Below are 18,814 nucleotides of genomic sequence, written 5' to 3' on the forward strand. Positions count from 1 at the left end.
TCAGATAATTTTAAGTTTACTTTAAGCTGGGAGGGGGAAAATATCACACTATAGACCTTTGGTTGGTGAATCATACCCAATTAAATGGCAAAAATTTCCTTCAAAGTGCAGGATTCAGAGAAAAAACTTTCTTTGCCAATAGCTCCCCTAGTATTCATATAAGTCTCTTCCTTGAATTATCTGATTTAACATGTGGTAATTGTTTTTTTTTTTTTTTAATATGACTTCACAAGATTCACTGTCTAATAATTATAAAACATTATATTGTTTCTGGTAATAACATTTCTGATATTACTTTATTACTGTATAAAATAATGGAAAAACAAATTAGGCTAAATATTTTTGTACTCAGAATAGAGCAGGCAGATTTGTGAAGTTCATTAGAACTTTGTGAGCGTAACATAATATGATAATAATTTTGGATACGAAGAGGTTCTAATCCAGAGAAAATATGTTTAGAAATCAGTCTATTTCAGTAGGCATTGTAATATGCATGCCAACCATCAGCTTAAAGCCATTTTCTAGATAAATTACATGGTTCATGTTATACCAGCAAATTAAGATGTTCTCTGCATAAAAAGTCATTCTGTAACTATGGACTTTTGATTTAGGTTTGGAGTGCAGCTTTATCTTAGTGTGGATCAGGAAGTCACAGAAATTTGTGCTATAGGAGTAAATTTAGGGGTCAAATTTATTGCTTTTCTTCTCGAGAAAAATATAGGAATATATATCACCAGGGAAAGCAGAGACACAATGGTGGAGCAGAAGGACTTGCGCTTATCTCCTCTTATGAAAACATCAAAATCACAACGAATTGCTAAAGAACTATCAATAAAAATAATACCAAAAAAGATATTCTACATCTAAAGACAAAGAAGAAGCCACAATGAAAAAGTAGGAGGGGAGCATTCGTGATACAATCAAATCCCATGCCTGCCAGGTGGGCCACCCATAAACTATATGTTTGCCCTCTATCCCTGTAAACATACACAATTACTATACTCTAAATGGGGTCTTCATAGTCAGACTTCCCAAGAAAGTCTATTTTAACCTATAATGTAGTTGAACCTATAATCTATAATGCCTTACCGTCTTGTGCTTTTATTGAAACAACTTGAATTAGAGATTTATAACATTTTATTTCTGGAATGGGCTCTGGAAATTACATGCTCTGGGGTTCACATGTTTAAATACTTACAGGCGCTGGGGGTAACAGAGATGGGTGAAGCAGGCATGGTGGTGGAACTTTCCCCTTTCTCAGAGGATGTGGGGATGGGGAATCTGGATTGTGTCAGTTGTGATTGGGGGAGATACAGGCTTAGTTTTTTTTTAGGCAAGCTGGAAATTCAAACTTTAAATGGAATATCCTATTTTGAAATGTTTTCAACGAAAGTAAATGGAAAAAAAAGCAACACTGTGTGGAACTAAACAGAACTGTTTAGCAGATCGAATTTAGTTCTAGGAGTGCCAGTTTACAACTTAGGATCCACATTTACAAACAAGAAAACAGATTTCAAGCCCCAGCAACATGCTGCAGACCCCCATTCCAGTGTTTTTATAATAAACTAAATACTTCAAGTATACCGCCATTAGACAACTCCCTCCCCAAATTCCATTTCCACGTGCAACAACAACCCATGACAGGATTTTCAGGTAGCAGGAAGACACCTGCTACCCCTCAGAGATGTGATGGGATGAAGTTATTACCCACCCTTGCTTTTATGAGAGGGCTGTCTTGGTGGCTCAATGGTAGAGAATCTGCCTGCCAATGCAGAAGACTCAGTTTTGATCCCTGGGTCGGGAAGATCCCCTAGAGAAGGGAATGATACCCCACTCCAGATTTCTTGCCTGGAGAATCCTATGGACAAAGAAGCACTAAACAGCAACAATTTTCATGAGACTGGTCTGGTGCAGAGTCTGAGAACTAGTGCAGAATGGCAGCCAGGACTGCATCTCCCTGATTCTTTGATCTTGATAGCAATTTATCTTTCCTTTTTCCTTTTTATATTTTGGAGAATGTACTGTTATGTTTTGTAGAGCTGTGTTGCATTTCACTAAAGTGATGTCTCCATGTAGGTCTGTGAAATTTGGTTACTGCATGTTATTTTAACTTTTATTCAAAAATATCATCTACTGCCCAGAAGGCGGTCAGTAATGAAAGCGCCCGATGCCATTTCATAGAGCCATAAGGACCAAATGGTCCTGATTATATAACTGGCGATGAAGTTAAATTTTAAAATATTTTTAGTATTTAGTACTGAAAGATATTTATTTTTGAAAACTTCCTTGTCAAATGTTTTTAAAGTGAAATGTGATATTCCAAGCATGAAATTATCCACACATTTGTGTTTCAAGGCTGCATTTGTGTTTCTGATACTATTTTCTAAATTCATTCACTGTGGTTTAGGAACACACACACACAGACAAAAGTACCTAGAGAGACTATATGTGCTATTGATTAGGTGAGTACATTGAGGGAGTTACACATGATTAATACTGGAAGAATATGGAGTATTTCTGATGAATAGTAACATTTGGCTAGCATACACATTTCTTGGGATCATGAAAGTAAAAATGTTAGTCACTCAGTCATCTTCAACTCTTTGCAGCACCATGGACTGTAGCCCGCCAGGCTCCTCTGTCCATGGGATTCTCCAGGCAAGAATACTGGAATGGGTTGCCATTCCCTTCTCCAGGAGATCTTCCCAATCCAGGGATTGAACCCAGGTCTCCTGCATCACAGGCAGATTCTGAGCCACTAGGGAAGTCCTAGCCCTAATAAAACTTTTTAGACAGGTAAATTTATTTTTTAGCGTGGTTGGAAAAATAGTTGAATTCTCATGAGCATATTCTGAATTCTGTAAAAAGGCAACATGTACATTTTGGTTAACTGTTTCATGATCTGGAAGAACACAATTTGTGATTTTATACATAGTGCTTGGATGGGAAGAGTGGAGAGCTACAAAAGTACTAACTTCCATTTTAATTTCATTTTGGGTGAAGAGAACAAATTTCATGCTTTTTCAAGCTGTAGAGTTTTCTAGTGAGACAGAAAATCAAGATAGAAAATAGTGGACCAATAATGTAAACTCTTATAATTCAGAAAATGCCATGTTGAGGACTGCTAGCTGCTACTTTATTGAGGAATATGTGCTACAGTGGAGTATCAGTCCATCTGACAATGGTGCCATTTGCTTCAGGAGCCAGAGACAGGCTGCAGGGAATCAAAGTGAGATGGGAAAGAGCCAGTGTGGAGCGCTTCAGGAAGTCTGTTGTCTTCAGACGGTAAACCCCTCTTAAAGGGAGTATTCACCTGGGAATTTCAGTATTAAGCAAGTATGAAGTATTAGACTGCTCGGATCAAATTCATGATACAGGGAAGAATATGGTGCGGGCAGTGGAAGGAACATGGTCAAACCAAGTTTGAGTTTTCAGCTCCAGAAATTCTATTTCAGACTTTTTAATATTGTCTATGCTGCTTCAATATGTTCAAACATTCCTCTGGCTTGAACATATGGAATGTAGTTATATAGTCATCCAATGTCCTTGTAAATGAATTTTATCATCTGTGTAATTACTAGGTCTGTTTCTATTAATTGGCTTTTTTTTTTCTTTTCTTTTCTTTTTTTTTTTATTTATCAGCACTTTATTTTATGGTGATTAAGAGTCTTGAGCTTCCTAGGTTGCGCAAGTGGTAAATAATCTGCTTGCCAATGCAGAAGACTCAAGAGACACAGGTTTGATCCCTGGATTGGGAAGATCCCCTGGTATTCTTGCTCCAGTATTTTTTTTTTTTTAATTTTATTTTATTTTTAAACTTTACATAACTGTATTAGTTTTGCCAAATATCAAAATGAATCCGCCACAGGTATACATGTGTTCCCCATCCTGAACCCTCTTCCGTCCTGCCTCCCCATTCCATCCCTCTGGGTCGTCCCAGTGCACCAGCCCCAAGCATCCAGTATCGTGCATCGAACCTGGACTGGCAACTCGTTTCATACATGATATTTTACATGTTTCAATGCCATTCTCCCAAATCTTCCCACCCTCTCCCTCTCCCACAGAGTCCATAAGACTGTTCTATACATCAGTGTCTCTTTTGCTGTCTCGTACACAGGGTTATTGTTACCATCTTTCTAAATTCCATATATATGCATTAGTATACTGTATTGGTGTTTTTCTTTCTGGCTTACTTCACTCTGTATAATAGGCTCCAGTTTCATCCACCTCATTAGAGCTGATTCAAATGTATTCTTTTTAATGGCTGAGTAATACTCCATTGTGTATATGTACCACAGCTTTCTTATCCATTCATCTGCTGATGGACATCTAGGTTGCTTCCATGTCCTGGCTATTATAAACAGTGCTGCGATGAACATTGGGGTACACGTGTCTCTTTCCCTTCTGGTTTCCTCAGTGTGTATGCCCAGCAGTGGGATTGCTGGATCATTTATGGATTTTTGTTTTCATGCTTCTTTGCATGCCTGGTAACTTTTGAATGGATACTAAACACTGTGAACATTGTTTTTACTTTTTGGATATTGGATGTTCTTGTATTCCTACATAAATTCTCCAACTATGTTCTGGGAAGCAATGAAATTGTAGTTTGATTCCTTCAGATCTGGCTTTTAAGCTTGTTTTTTAGACGGGACCAGAGCAACATTTGTGTATGTTAGTTGCTTTTCAGTCATGTCCGAGGCTTTGCCAATCCATGGACTGTAGCCCACCAGGCTCCTCTGCCCATGGGTATTCTCCAGGCAAGAGTACTGGAGTGAATTGCCATGCCCTCCTCCAGGGGATCTTCCCAATCCAGGAATTGAATGAGAGTCTCCTGCGTTGCAGTCAGACTCTTTACCATCTGAGCCACAAGGAAAGCCTAGAGCAGCATTTAGTCTAATTTTTTCCTATTCCTGAAGCAAAACCCTTCTGAGTATGCCACCTGATGCCCCATGAGTTTTGAGCTCTGCCCCTCTGGCTAGTGGGAATTTCTGGTTCTGGGTCATCTCTAGGGTTGTTGCCTCTAATCCTTTTGGGAGATTACTCATTCACATGCACTGCAACACAGCGGGTACTTTTAGATCTCCATGCTCTTTCTTTGTAAGGCTCTCCAGTGTCTGGTACTCTGCTCTGGGAGCTCTAGCTCCTTGCCCCTCTGGACACCAGCTCCATCTCCTCAACTCAGGGGGACTTGGGAGCTCCTTCTGGACTATCCTTTCCTGAGTTATGGCCTGGCACTTTCGCCAGGCAGTAATCTGGGGCTTACTCCATTTGTCTCCTCACCCAGAGAATACTGCCCTTTGATGGCTGATGTCCACTGTCTTGAAAATCATTGTTTTATATATATATAGTATATATCTAAATGACTATATAATATTTCAGTAGCTGTTTTAGGTGATAAAGTAAACCCCTCTCACTCCATCTTGGCTTGAGTTTGACCTACTTTTTGTGTGTTTTATTTTGGAGGAACTATGTAGCCTCCGCTTCTTTGTCTATTTGTGAAATAAGGGTAATAATATAATGACTAATCATATAGTAGAACATATAGAGTAGAACGTGTTATATAGATTAGGCAAAGGGGCAGCCATACATTGAGGGTGGACTCTAAAAAAGGACCCTTGTGGGGTGACCCTCACAGGATCTCCTGAGCTCTCCTCTCTTGCCAGAACAGGGATATGTGCCTTTTTGATATGTTGATATGTTTGATATGTTGATATGTTGATAGTTGATATGTTGCCCACATATCAACTAATAACCCCATCCTTCAACTTGTGGACCTGCTGATGAAGGGTCTCTAGGCCAAAGGCAACTTGACTCCTCTCAGAACCAATGGGGCAAAAGCAAATTTATCTGAAACACTTTGCTAAAGATATACTGCCACACAACTGTAGTACCTCAATAGAGTATATGTGATTTATAGTTTAAAAAAGTAGATTTAAAAAGTAGTTTAAAAAAGTAGTTTTCTTATTTATACCTTCATTTGAAATAGATAACCATATTCACCAAACTCCTGTGAAGCAGACTGCATAATACTATTAGTTGAAAATATCTGCCCCAAATTATAAGCATATAGAATTCATTCAGCTTATATTGAATGGATCAGCATTTGAAAAGAAACATTTTTTTTAAAGGAAAGGTGTCTTTCTTCTGAAATATTACAATTCCAACTTACTAAGGTATTAACGTGAGTGACTTCCCAAAATTCTCCAAGCCAGGCTTCAACAGTACATGAACTGTAAACTTCCAGATGTTCAAGCTGGATTTAGAAAAGGCAGAGGAACCAGAGATCAAATTGCCAACACCTTTTGGATCACTGAAAAAGCAAGAGAGTTCCAGAAAAACATCTACTTCTGCTTTATTGATTACATCAAAACCTTCGACTCTGTGAATCACAACAAACTGGAAAAATTCTTCAAGATGGGAATACCAAACCACCTTACCTGCCTCCTGAGAATCTGTATGCAGGTCAAGAAGCAACAGTAGAACCGGACATGGAACAGTAGACTGGTTACAAATCAGGAAAGCAGTATGTCAAGGCTATATATGGTCACCCAGCTTATGTAACTTATATTCAGAGTACATCAAGTGAAATGCCAGGCTGGATGAAGCACAAGCTGGAATCAAGATTGTTGGGAGAAATATCAATAACCCCACATACGCAGATGACACCACCCTTATGGCAGAAAGTGAAGAACTAAAGAGCCTCTTGATGAAAGTGAAAGAGGACAGTGAAAAAGTTGGCTTAAAACTCAACATTTAGAAAACTAAGATCATGGCATCAGGTCCCATCACTCTATGGCAAATAGATGGGGAAACAATAGAAACAGTGACAGACTTTATTTTTTGGGCTCCAAAATCACTGCAGATGGTGACTGAAGCTATGAAATTAAAAGACGCTTGCTTCTTGGAGGAAAAGCTATGGCCAACCTAGACAGTGTATTAAAAAGCAGAGATATTGCTTTGCCAACAAAGGTCCATCTAGTCAAAGCTATGATTTTTCCAGTAGTCATGTATGGATGTGAGAGTTGGACTATAAAGAAAGCTGAGCACCGAATTGATTCTTTTGAACTGTGGTGTTGGAGAAGACTCTTGAGAGTCCCTTGGACTGCAAGGAGATCAAACAAGTCAATCCTAAAGGAAATCAGTCCTTTAGGATATTCATTGGAAGGACTGATACTGAAGCTGAAACTGCAATACTTTGGCCACCTGATGAGAAGAACTGACTCATTGGAAAAGACCCTGATGCTGGGAAAGATTGGAGGCAGGAGGAAAAGGGGTCGACAGAGCATGAGATGGTTGGATGGCATCACCGACTCAATGGACATGAGTTTGAGCAAGCTCCGGGAGTTGGTGATGGACAGGGAAGTCTGGCGTGCTGCAGTCCATGGGGTTGCAGAGTCGGACACGACTGAGCAACTGAACTGAACTGAACGTGAGTGAAAATATAGTAAAATCATATGGCTTTTTTTACTGCATGTTTATTTAGGCCAAACCAGTATGAAGCAGCTAGATTAATTACTTTTATACTGTTAAGTACTGTACATAGTTAATTATTTAATCTAAGTCATGTCTGAGCCAAACCTGTAAATTACTGTTCATGCAGGGCAATGATAATTTATGTACTCCCTCTGTACTACAGCCTGTTAATATATTATTTTTGATTTGAAATTAGATGTTAAAAGTTTGCAAGAGGGCTTTCAAGACTACTCCATGACATAAGTTCTAAAATTATGGATTTCAAAATTAAGGTTGACAACATGGTATGATAGGAACTTATTTAGACGATGGATTTTATCTGAAAAATATTTTTCCCACATTTTACTCTGATCTGTTGACTCCTATGGTTTCAGCTTGTGCTTTTTATTCTGCCTGATTTTATGATGTGGACGTTGCTTTGGATGCTTAGTAGTTTTTCGGCATGCACAAAACTTGATCTCACACACCCTCCAAGTGTGGCTAGTCAGATTTTTAATTGTAGTTACAAATGCCCAATGACTTTAAGTGCTAGCAAGGTGCTCACAACCACCATGAACTCACCAAACTAAACAGATGACACTGAATCCATTCTTAAAATGTAAGATCAACTTTACATTATTTGAGTAACATGTAATATTTGTACATAGTCGAATGAAAGAGAACTTTAAAAGTCTTATAAAGTAAAAAATTAAATTTTGAGATGCCAATAAAGTAAAAAGAAGAAAAAGAAAAAAATCAGTAAAACACAACGTTTAATTAAAAAAAAATAAGAGAGTTATAGAGTATCCTTGCTGCTCCCCATGTGGTCCTGCAATGCCGCATTAGCATCACCTGGGAGCCTTCTAGCAAAGCAGTCTCAGGCCCCACTCCACCTACTGAGTCAGAACCTGAATTTTGCAAGATTTTCCAGGTGATTTGTGTACTCTTTCATGTTTGAGATGGACTGGTCTAGACAGACATTTAGTAATCACTAGAGCTTGTGCAGAGATCCAATAGTTAGCCCCTCATGTAGACAAAACCACCCCAATCACTGAGCCCCAGCCCAGTGGAGAGAATGGGGTAAAGCACAGACCAGCAGTGGCTGAGTGAGTCTCTTGCATTTTCAGAGGGAGCCTTTGGAGTTTAGAGGAAAAAGAGTCTCAAGGAGGTAAAACTGTGTGCCAAGGTAAATAAAATCTATTTTACATAAAGCTACTATCTGCTAGCTCCATACCTATAGCAAGTGAATTGGAAATTAACCTTTCAGAAGAAAAACAATATAGATTCAGACTTCTTGCTGGGACTTTGATGGGAGGGTCCTTGCTTGTTTGGGGAGAACTAAGAGCATCTAAAAGGATGGGAAGTGCTCCATCTTTCCTTGCTACACATTATTACCTTTTTTTCAACACGTATGAAATATGTGAATTTTGCAACGTGAGTAGTTTTAACTAGCAACTGTCTTTCCTCTTTAAAATGTACCATTTCCTTTCCTGGCAGAGGTTTTCAAGCTGTTCAACCACTAGAGGTCTGTATTACCTATTTAAAAAAAATCATACTCAACTGGTTGTCCTTCAGTTCTCAATTTCAACACCTATTTCTGTGTTTTAAGATTTAAAATCTTCTAGAAACATAACACCAGGGAATAAAAATCACAACACTTTAGGAAATGAAGGAGAAAAGCTAGTAGGAACCCTTCCATTCAGAAGGGTGCCAGGTCTTTCCCCCTCTGACTAGGAGACAACTGAGTACACCTTCATACTCAGAAACACAGAATCCACAGCCAGTCACAAATCCGGGGAGCAAATTTATTTTCTGGAAAACAGTTTTTTCCCCAATATATTTTAAGATCTCTGTCTTCATTTTAAATATAAAGCATTTGTTTTCTTATCCAAAGCAATTCGTTCTCAGTGTAGTTCAAGCTGTGCCCCACCCTCCAATAGTTCTTAGAACACTGATTTTACTACTTTTATGAGGGTTTTTAAATAAGAATTTCTTTTCTTGGTGACCCAATGTTAGACTAAAATTAATGCTCTTTCATGCTTAATTTATAAGACTTTGCTGCAATTTTATAAACAAATGCATGAGTCTTGGGCTAGCCTGGTTGGAGCTATATTAATGGTATAGCTAGTGGTCTTGACTGCAAGTTGAGTCTCCCAAGTTTTCACCGGGTTCCACATTTGCCACGAATTTTTCACTAGCATAGCCCATTTTGGGCCTGCCTTCTGCCAGCAGCAGCACTGACTCTGAGCCTTCCAGAAATCAGAAATGAGGTGTCCTGTTTACAAACAGAACACCTGATTAATAGTGATGAAAGCTTTCCATAGCATTATAGGGTGGGCCTCCTAAAACACTACACACTCATATATTCACACACTTAAATGGAATGGTTGAAAACACTACAGAGGTAAGGAGCTATAATTTACTGAGTAAGTATTGCACCAAGGGTTTGGGATTTAGAGGCTGGATTTTCCTAGATGCTAATTACTCCTGCATTTGGAGTAAGTGGGTACATTTGTTGCCAGGCAAGGTGTAATGCTATAAGCCTTGCCTTCTTAAAAGGCATTATTGCATAATGTTCCTGGCCTGGAAAGCCTCCAGAAGCATAAGCAGGTCTTTTGTGGCTTCTCTCTCAGTCTGTCACTTTATTAAAACACAACAATTTGCAAGTGTTATTTAGCAGATCAGCTGGGTTCATTTCAAAGGCTAATATTTAACAAAGGGGAAAATAACTTATCCTAATCCTTTTAAAAAGTGTTTTCTATGTATTCTCAGGCAATTTGCCTAGTGTTTTCTATAGATCTCAAAGCTAGGATTCAAGGACAGTTTTGTAATGTTTTACACTGCGTATCTATGTAATCCAAATGATCAGTTCTACAGCAGAAGGGAACTAATTCACAGTGCAATAAGTTATACTACAGACCACATTATTTAACGTGGTTAAGTTTTTCATTTCCTGTTGCATTTCTGTGTATGGCTGGTGGCATATGAATTAACAATTTTCTCACTGAAATGTGACAGAAAAATATCTGCTTTATCCAATCCTGAACATTACTTTCAGACCTCCTGACTCTTCTATTATTATTCAAAATTATGCTAGCTTATGCTTGCATCTAATAATGTATAAACATATTAATTAAATATTAGCACAGTGTTTACTTGTGCTAATGCTAATTTGCTTCAATCATGCCTGACTCTTTGTGACCCTATGGACTATAACCCACCAGGCTCCTCTGTCCATGGGATTCTCCAGGCAAGAATACTGGAGTGGGTGGCCGTGCCCTCCTCCAGGGGATCTTCTCCACCCAGGGATCCAACCTGCATCTCCTGTGTCTTCTGCATTGGCAGGCGGGTTTTTTTTTTTTTTTTTTTTTAACCACTGAGCCACCTGGGAAGCCCTCACTTGTATACACACACACACACACACACACACACACATATAAATGCTGATAGTGTAGCAGTTAATTCAAAATAGAGAAAGGAAGATCTCAGGCTTTGGAGAATTTGATGAGTTACATCTGGGGGAGAAATGAAAACTAGGATGTTGGAATTAGTCCCAGATTCCAGTTCTTGTCTTGGTATTGGTTAGCGATATGATGGACACCTTAGACTCACTGCGAAAAGCTGAAGCCAATGAGAAAACCTAACTTGTAGCTTTGTTTTTGTGAATTAAGTAAAAAAATGGAGATAAAGTGACTGACCCAGTGCCTGACCAAGTAAGCATCCAATTTAAAAGATGTTAACTAATGCATTCTTTTTGTGTCTGCATTAAAAAACCCAGCAATATAATACAACAGCAATAATCCTAGTTATTTTTAAGTGTTGTGAGAAGGCAATAAGGCCCAGTATATGAAACAGTATCAAGCTCTTCCCAAAGTGATCTCCCAAAAGGTTTCACCCATGAAACTAGACTGTAGGTTGGGAGAGTTTTAAAGATGATTCATTCTTGAATTTTTAATTTTTTTTGAGTGAGAATATTGTACCATTTCGATTACTTTATAAATCTCACTTATTTTTTTCTGCTCAGGATGATGACTTAAGTTTGCAACTCTACTAGACTAAGAAGATATAATGTTACCCTGAAATAAGAGTTAACTACAGACAAACTATTTGCAGGGCAGTTAAAAAGATAAAGTTAAGGATAGGTTCTACCTCAGGGAATTGAAAGAAAAAAATGTGATGCTTAAAATACTATTTTCAACCCTTATATTACCTTACCCCCCATGATTGAGATAAGTTTGTTTTGCCTAAAATACTTTATAGTGTCTCCTTTCAGGAGAAAAATCTGTGGGAGAGGAATTTGAAGGAAGCTGTGACCAACTAGCTTTTTATTAGGGACAGAATGCTGATTAAATTTCAGGCATTATTTTAACTCAACTTGTCTTCCCAATACTATTTGGGTTTAGTGTGAACATTGAGGTATTTTGCAACAACCATTGGCGAGAGCAAAGACCAACTACTGACATAGAACTAAAAGGTTTTACTCAGAGGAGCAGAACTAGACTTTGGCACTTTGGCTTTTATCCAGCAATTTCCAAGGACACACTTGAGTTTCAAAAGAGATATGTGCTTCCTGAAACCACAGGCCCTCGCCTGGACAAGTCAGTGTCAATTCAAACCAACTTTCATGTTTTTCTGTGAGAAAAGGAAAGCTCCTCATTTAAAGTTGCATGTTGTATGTTCCCAGAATGTTCTAGTTCTTTTGCAAGGGCTGATTTTATGAGATGTCAATGATATGAGGGGTCCTGGGAAATACATTCCTATATCATTGTAAATAATTGTTTATACCATCAGCAGCCCTGGGACCTGGAATTATATCAGAAGTTCTTCTGGGGTTATATTTCAGTTTAGAGAGCCAGTCACACTTAAGGACTGAGTCCCTTATCTTTTGTCAACTCAGCACAACTTTGTTTCCAGAAGCCTCCTTCTATCACCACCACTTTGGAAATCAAATCTTCATTTGCACTTCAAACTGCATGCCCTGTAACTCCTCATGCACAGGAGAAATGTACAAAAATATTTTACTAGGGCATTGTGAACTATAGCTATTGGGTATTGTTTTTCTAGAATAAAGGAAATCACATTGTCCCCCCTCAGTCTGTCCACAATCACTTCTCATTTCTCACTTGGGGGAAGTCTCTAAAGGAGGCCTGTAAGGCACAGGCCTATTTGGGGGAAGCATGACATCACAGATGATTCGGTCCTTGGCCCTATCGGCTGGAAATAGTAACTAAGTCCTTTGTCTAAGCTGGTAAGAGAGGAGCTGCAGAAAATCAAATTAGCAGGAGAGAAACTATTCGTCTTCATTTTCTTGTTTCCAGCCTGCAAATACAGATTGTTAAATATGCCTGTTCTCTAATCCTCATTAGGAAATCTTAAAGAATAGCAGGACAGGAAAAAAGGCATGGGGGTTATGAGAAAACACCACCACTAAAAAATAATACAAAGTCAGAATCGTTCCTTCTCATTCAGACTGTCTTACGTGTTTAGAGGTGGTAGAATTTGAAGTTTTCCATTAAATTATTTTATTTCAGTTATATATGGATGGATGCCACATATCCATCCACATATAATCCATCCACACAATCCCAAACATATCATTTTATTTAGAATTTTCTTTTTCTTGGACTTGAAGAGAAAATAATTTAAGTAGAATACCCAGTGTATGAAATCATTTTGCATTCAGTGGTAGCCCCAGGAATTTTTAAGTTCACTGGTATATTAATTTCAGAAGGCAAAACCTTCACTAACAATAATCTAATGGTGATGCCAGGCACCACTAAATCTCTGTTATGGGGGGGGTTTATTTTCAGGCCAACAGACATGGGATTACAGGTCAGTGATAGGCAAAGTGTTCTTGAGGTATACCAAAGGCGCCAAACATATCAGTGGGTGGTCCAGGAGGAACTGACATCAACTGCAGGTTTTTAGTGATCAGAGTTCTAGTAGTAGTCACTGGTGATGATGGCTACTGAACCAGTCACTGGGGATTGAATCATGTACCTGACTTCTCTTCAAAAATCTCTCCTGTGAAAATATTTCACTACATTTCAAAGCAGCTTCAATCGTGAAACCATTTCAGTTTAAAAATTTCATTTGTTCCCCTCTTCTAGCATCCATTCTAAATTATGTCTCTAGTCCATCTGTCAGTTGATACCCTTCAATTTTTGCTTTATGGATACTGGTCTGTTTGCTGTGTCTTAAATATGCCAATGCATTTGCTGCCTCAGGGCCTTTGCACTTGTTCTGCTCTCTCCATTGATCCATCTTCCTCCATACAGTTCCTTTGTTCTTACTAAGGAGGCTTTCCCTAAACTCCTTTTAGAACTGCACCCTTCTTCCTCACTGCTTCTACACTCTATTTCCATTCTTCATGTCATCCAGCATATTCTATACTTTAACTTTTTTTTCCTGTCCAAATGCACTGGAATGTTCTATGAGGGTCAGGATTTTTGTCTGCTTTGCTCACACTTTGTCCTTCATGTTGGGAATAGTAACTGGCATGTAGGTGTCCAAAGAAAATACTTATTGAGTAAATAACAGCAGAATCTGTTGTAAACTGCAGCCCTAAATAGGAATAACTTGTGTTTAATATAATTTTCATTCAGAAGACTTTACTCTCATGACATTTCTTTGATTTTTGTATTTTTGGAGTCAGAAGAAACAAACTTTAGGGTTACCCCACACCTGCTCAGTAATAAACTTCTGGGTCACAATAGTTGCAAAGTGAAATGCCATCAGGATTTAGACAGTTAAATATAGGTGTGAAGCATCATTAAGGAGTGATGGGGGCTTTGACAAATAGTTGAGTTCATGTACTATTCTCCCTAAAGGCATTCAGATTTGGAAAAAAAAAAAAAAATTAAGCATAGCCCTGTCAGAAGAGATCCGTCTACCTGTGGTTTTAAAGGTCAATAGGACCATGAAGACATTTCTAAGTCATACTGTTTTTTCTCTTTCCGACTATTCACTCAGGCTTGGGTATGTGCCTGATTCCACTTTAGGACAGGAATACTCAACTGATAAAATCTAATTACATTTGCTTTCCAACTAAATTGCATGTCACCTTCCCCTCTTGCGACGGAAATGGCCCCTCTTGGGTCCTCAGCGTCTGATTATTGCAAACCTAATTGATTTGCGACATTTCATTAATAAAGTTAACTAAAACTAATTATACATATTGAAAAGAAGTTTCCTGTGAAATGAATTATTCTATTTAGCTTAAGGGTTCTTAATTGTTAGAATGAATTGTTGAGGAGGATTGAAGCATTATTTTCTCTTGAGATCTTTATATATATATATATATATATAATACATATATATGTACATATAATATAAATATGGATTGATGGATGTTTATACCATAGTAACTGAAAAAAAGAAGAAAATGGTTAAAAATGAAGGTTAGAGATAACAAAACATCCTCCTCAGAAGATAAAAATCACAAAATAGGTTGTGCATAGATCTCTAATCATTTTAAGATGTCAGATTAGGATCTGTTACATTTATCATACAAAGGAAGCTAAAATCAATTTTTAAATTGTTTGACATGTAATTATTTTATTCATAGCATAAATTTCTCTTCACTGAACTGGTTCATATTGTATTTCTCACTCTTAATTCAGATGCCATGTGTCTAATTCACCAATCTAATTAAATCAAAATTCTAGCATAAATCCAGAGGGAGCCTATACTAACTATTTCAATTGCCCCAAACCAAGCAGATGCATTGTGGGTCAGTACTTTTCACAGGGTCATTTTCAACATTCCCTATTTGTTCAGTTATATGTAGATAAATATATTCTACATAAAATGAAGATGAGAGTTCATTAATGGTTTGCTGCTAAGTCACTTCAGTCGTGTCCGACTGTGTGCGACCCCATAGACGACAGCCCACTAGGCTCCCCTGTGCCTGGGATTCTCCAGACAAGAACACTGGAGTGGGTTGCCATTTCCTTCTCCAATGCATGAAAGTGAAAAATGAAAGTGAAGTCCCCCAGTCGTGTCCGACTCTTAGCAACCCCATGGACTGCAGCCTACCTGGCTCCTCTGTCCATGGTATTTTCCAGGCAAAAGTACTGGAGTGGGGTGCCATTGTCTTCTCTGCATTAATGGTTTAGAGTTGAATAAACCATGGCTGGGCCATTACTGTTACAGAATAACCTTCTGTATCACATAAGAAGCTGTTCTTGTGAATGACTTGAATTTACATTGCTTTTACACTGCCAAAGCAGGTGCCAAAAAATTTCCTTCTTTGCATTAAGTAAGACACTGAGTTGTTTTATCCTTTTGCTCTGTATACTGACTGCACTGGACAGACCATGAGGCAGCAAAATGCCCATACTGTTCATCCCCCTTGGCCTGAAGCATCACTGAGTCAAGGTTCAGACACTAGGTTAAATTATAGCCTTTATCCACTGCCTGGTTTTATCTACAATGGCTTTGTTTGCTTTTTATGGTGGCCAGTGCTGTGTGCAGAAGTACTTTGGCTTTGCTTGGGTAAAAGGAGAAGGAAGGCTGCTTCCGATGGGACTTTGGACTTGCGATGTGACATTATATCTCTTGTCCCAGGGATGCTCTGGGAGAGTCCAATACTTTTTTTTTCAAATCTGGAAAGGTGCCAAAGACCTAATTCTAGATAACTGGTTATCATCTGCCAAGTTTGTACTGTACTATTACATTTCTGAGATATTTTAGATATTCCCTGAATTTAAAAAAAAAAATGACTCATATATCTAAATCGTTTTAAGAGTCTTAAAAGGAATGACTAGCTAGTTGAAGGGAGAGGATGACAGCACTTTTAGTACTGGTGGAAAGTGCTTCCTGCCAAAAGCAAACTGTGAAATTAAGAGGCGAATTCGCTGAGCTCTTTTAATGATTAAAAATATTAATAGTAACCCAGTTTAAATTAGAATCTCCTATATAGTTGTATGCTGTGCATATCTAGCTATATTGTTTAAACCTAGGATGAATATTACTGTGAATAAACTATATGGATAATAGGTTATTTACAGTAAACCTGTTATTCTATAAAGAAAAGCTATTTTTTGGTTTATTAAAGACAAACAAAACTCCACAGACAGCTAACATTTACTCTGCCTTTTTTTCATTGGTAAGATTTGGATTCATATTTAACAATTCAAAACTGGGTTTGCACCTCTATTATTTATGCTTTCACTGAAAAATGATACTATTAAATGTGTAAAGGAATATTGGCTGGGTAGTTATGTCTTTTTCATAGCTAGTTATATAGCTATTTCAAATCCTTGATGCTTCAATGACTCAAAGATAAATTTGCTTTTAATTTCTTGCCTTATGTAACATATAACCATTAGTCTAGGAACCAAATTTAATTGAACTACTAGATATAAGTGACTGGAAAATAATTGAAACTGATATTAAATGATGGGATCACAGTAGAGGATCAATGGTGAATAAGAAGTTTGAGTATATACTGTAAAAGGGGGTGATTATATTAATTAAAATTATAAACAAGCTATTATTCTTGGTTATACAATAATTTGGAAATCCAGAGACCATTAATATAATACACATTTCCATAAATGATACAGAAATAAATGACCTAATAGTTATTTTGTTTGGTTCTTTGGTTGCTTAAAAATATAAAGCTTTAGTAAAGTCGGTATGATTGAGACCCATCTATCATTGTAGGAAAAATAAAATCTTACAGAATATAAAGAACAAAGAAAAAATACTGGCCTTTAAAAATGATCCTACATCTTTTCTAGTTTTGCTTACTTGGAGACGTCAGTGATTCAGTAAAAAAGCCAACAGCCATATATTAGGTCAACATAACTATATGTACAATTTTTCACAATTTTTAAGGAAACAAAAACCTCTAATTTTATAAGAATACATAAAATATTTAAATAAATATTTAAGTAAAACAGTTAATTCCACATATATTAATATGCAAATAAATAGGAAAGAGGAAAGGGGCTTGTGAGAGCCATACACCAGATAACCTACAGTTAAGAAAATTAGCATTTAAAAAATATTTTTAAATTTCAAAAGACATATAAAAGAGCCCAAAACTTTCTTACCAAGTAGCAATGGAAGCCTACTGCATTATTAATAATTCCTTTATAATAGCACTGTCTAGTAGAACTTTCCATAATGATAGAAATGTTCTATATCTGTGCTATTCAGTACAGTAGCCACTACCTACATGTGTCTATTGAGAACCTGAAATGTGGCTAGTATCACGCAGGAACTCAGTTTTTAACTGCATTTATAATTAATGTAAACAGCTACATGGGGCAGATGATTACCATAGATTTTAAGCCCCTGAATATTTTTATTCTTTTATATGTATTAACCATGTTTTCCCATTTATCATAAGTAGGTTTCAGCCTAAGTATTTTTGTTTCTACAATATAAAACAAGCTCTGAAATGCTGTTTACACATTACTGGTTTAAATCAATAAAAGATCAAAGTTCTGTAGTTGTAAGTTGATGAAAGTTTTAAAGTGACAATACAAAGTTCAGAAGGCCCTTGGAAAACACTTTTTGTATTTCAATATAATGACATGGGTTGGGACGGGGCTTGGAGATTCTTCCAAAGGCAAAGTTGCTAGTTAGTGGAAGAATTGTATGATGTTAGTTCTTCAGTGGAAAATAACTTATTAGAATTAAGCATGTTTTTGCTCATTTATCTGAAACTTAAAGGTCTGAAAAAGTTTAACATTGTACAGGATATTTTTTTTCAGTGTTTTCTTATTTGTAAGCAAAATGTAGTTATTTGGAAAGTTTTACTACAAATGTGTGAATGTTAATCAGAAACTTAGGGGCTTCCAAAATACAGGAGAAGAGGCTGATCTAAGGACCATTTCCAGGAGGAACGCCCCTGTATTATTATCCTGATTCTTTTGCTTTAAGGCTAAGGAGGTGAATATGTAAAGAGCTCCTTCTGTTCAGTACTCTTAGGCTATAAAAAAAGCTTCTAGTTTTGGTATCTTCCTAACTGGGACATATATTTTAATATATTTTCCCAGAGCTGGATTTTTGCTGAAAATGTGCATAGCCCAGCTTCCAAAATTTAAACTACACCTCACAAAAAAACCCCTAAAGATTTCCAGTTGACAGAACTCTGCAGAACGTTACTATTTTTGTCTTCCAAGATAAGAGTAGTCCTAAATAGTTTTCTAACACCACTGTGGACTGCCTTCCAGCAAGTGTTTCCTACTTGTCAATCAAAAAGACTAGTTACCTCTAACATATGTCTGCCCACCCATCACCTATCTTATCTACCTCCTACTTTGATAAAATCCAGCCATGACACATTCAGAAAGGGACAAGCTACTCTTTTCATTTTCCTTGGAGGAACTAGGGAATGTCTCCCCTG

The 18,814-nt window shown here is 37.4% G+C and overlaps 1 protein-coding gene across 2 annotated transcripts in view; it reads right to left on the bottom strand.

Moving 5' to 3' along the window:
* Positions 1 to 18,814, bottom strand: part of AGTR1 (angiotensin II receptor type 1) — a 58,118-nt gene that overhangs the window by 26,690 nt on the left and 12,614 nt on the right. The gene's annotated exons all lie outside the window — the stretch shown is intronic.

This window comes from Bubalus kerabau, chromosome 2 (genome assembly GCF_029407905.1).
Source record: "Bubalus kerabau isolate K-KA32 ecotype Philippines breed swamp buffalo chromosome 2, PCC_UOA_SB_1v2, whole genome shotgun sequence".
NCBI lineage: Eukaryota > Metazoa > Chordata > Mammalia > Artiodactyla > Bovidae > Bubalus > Bubalus kerabau.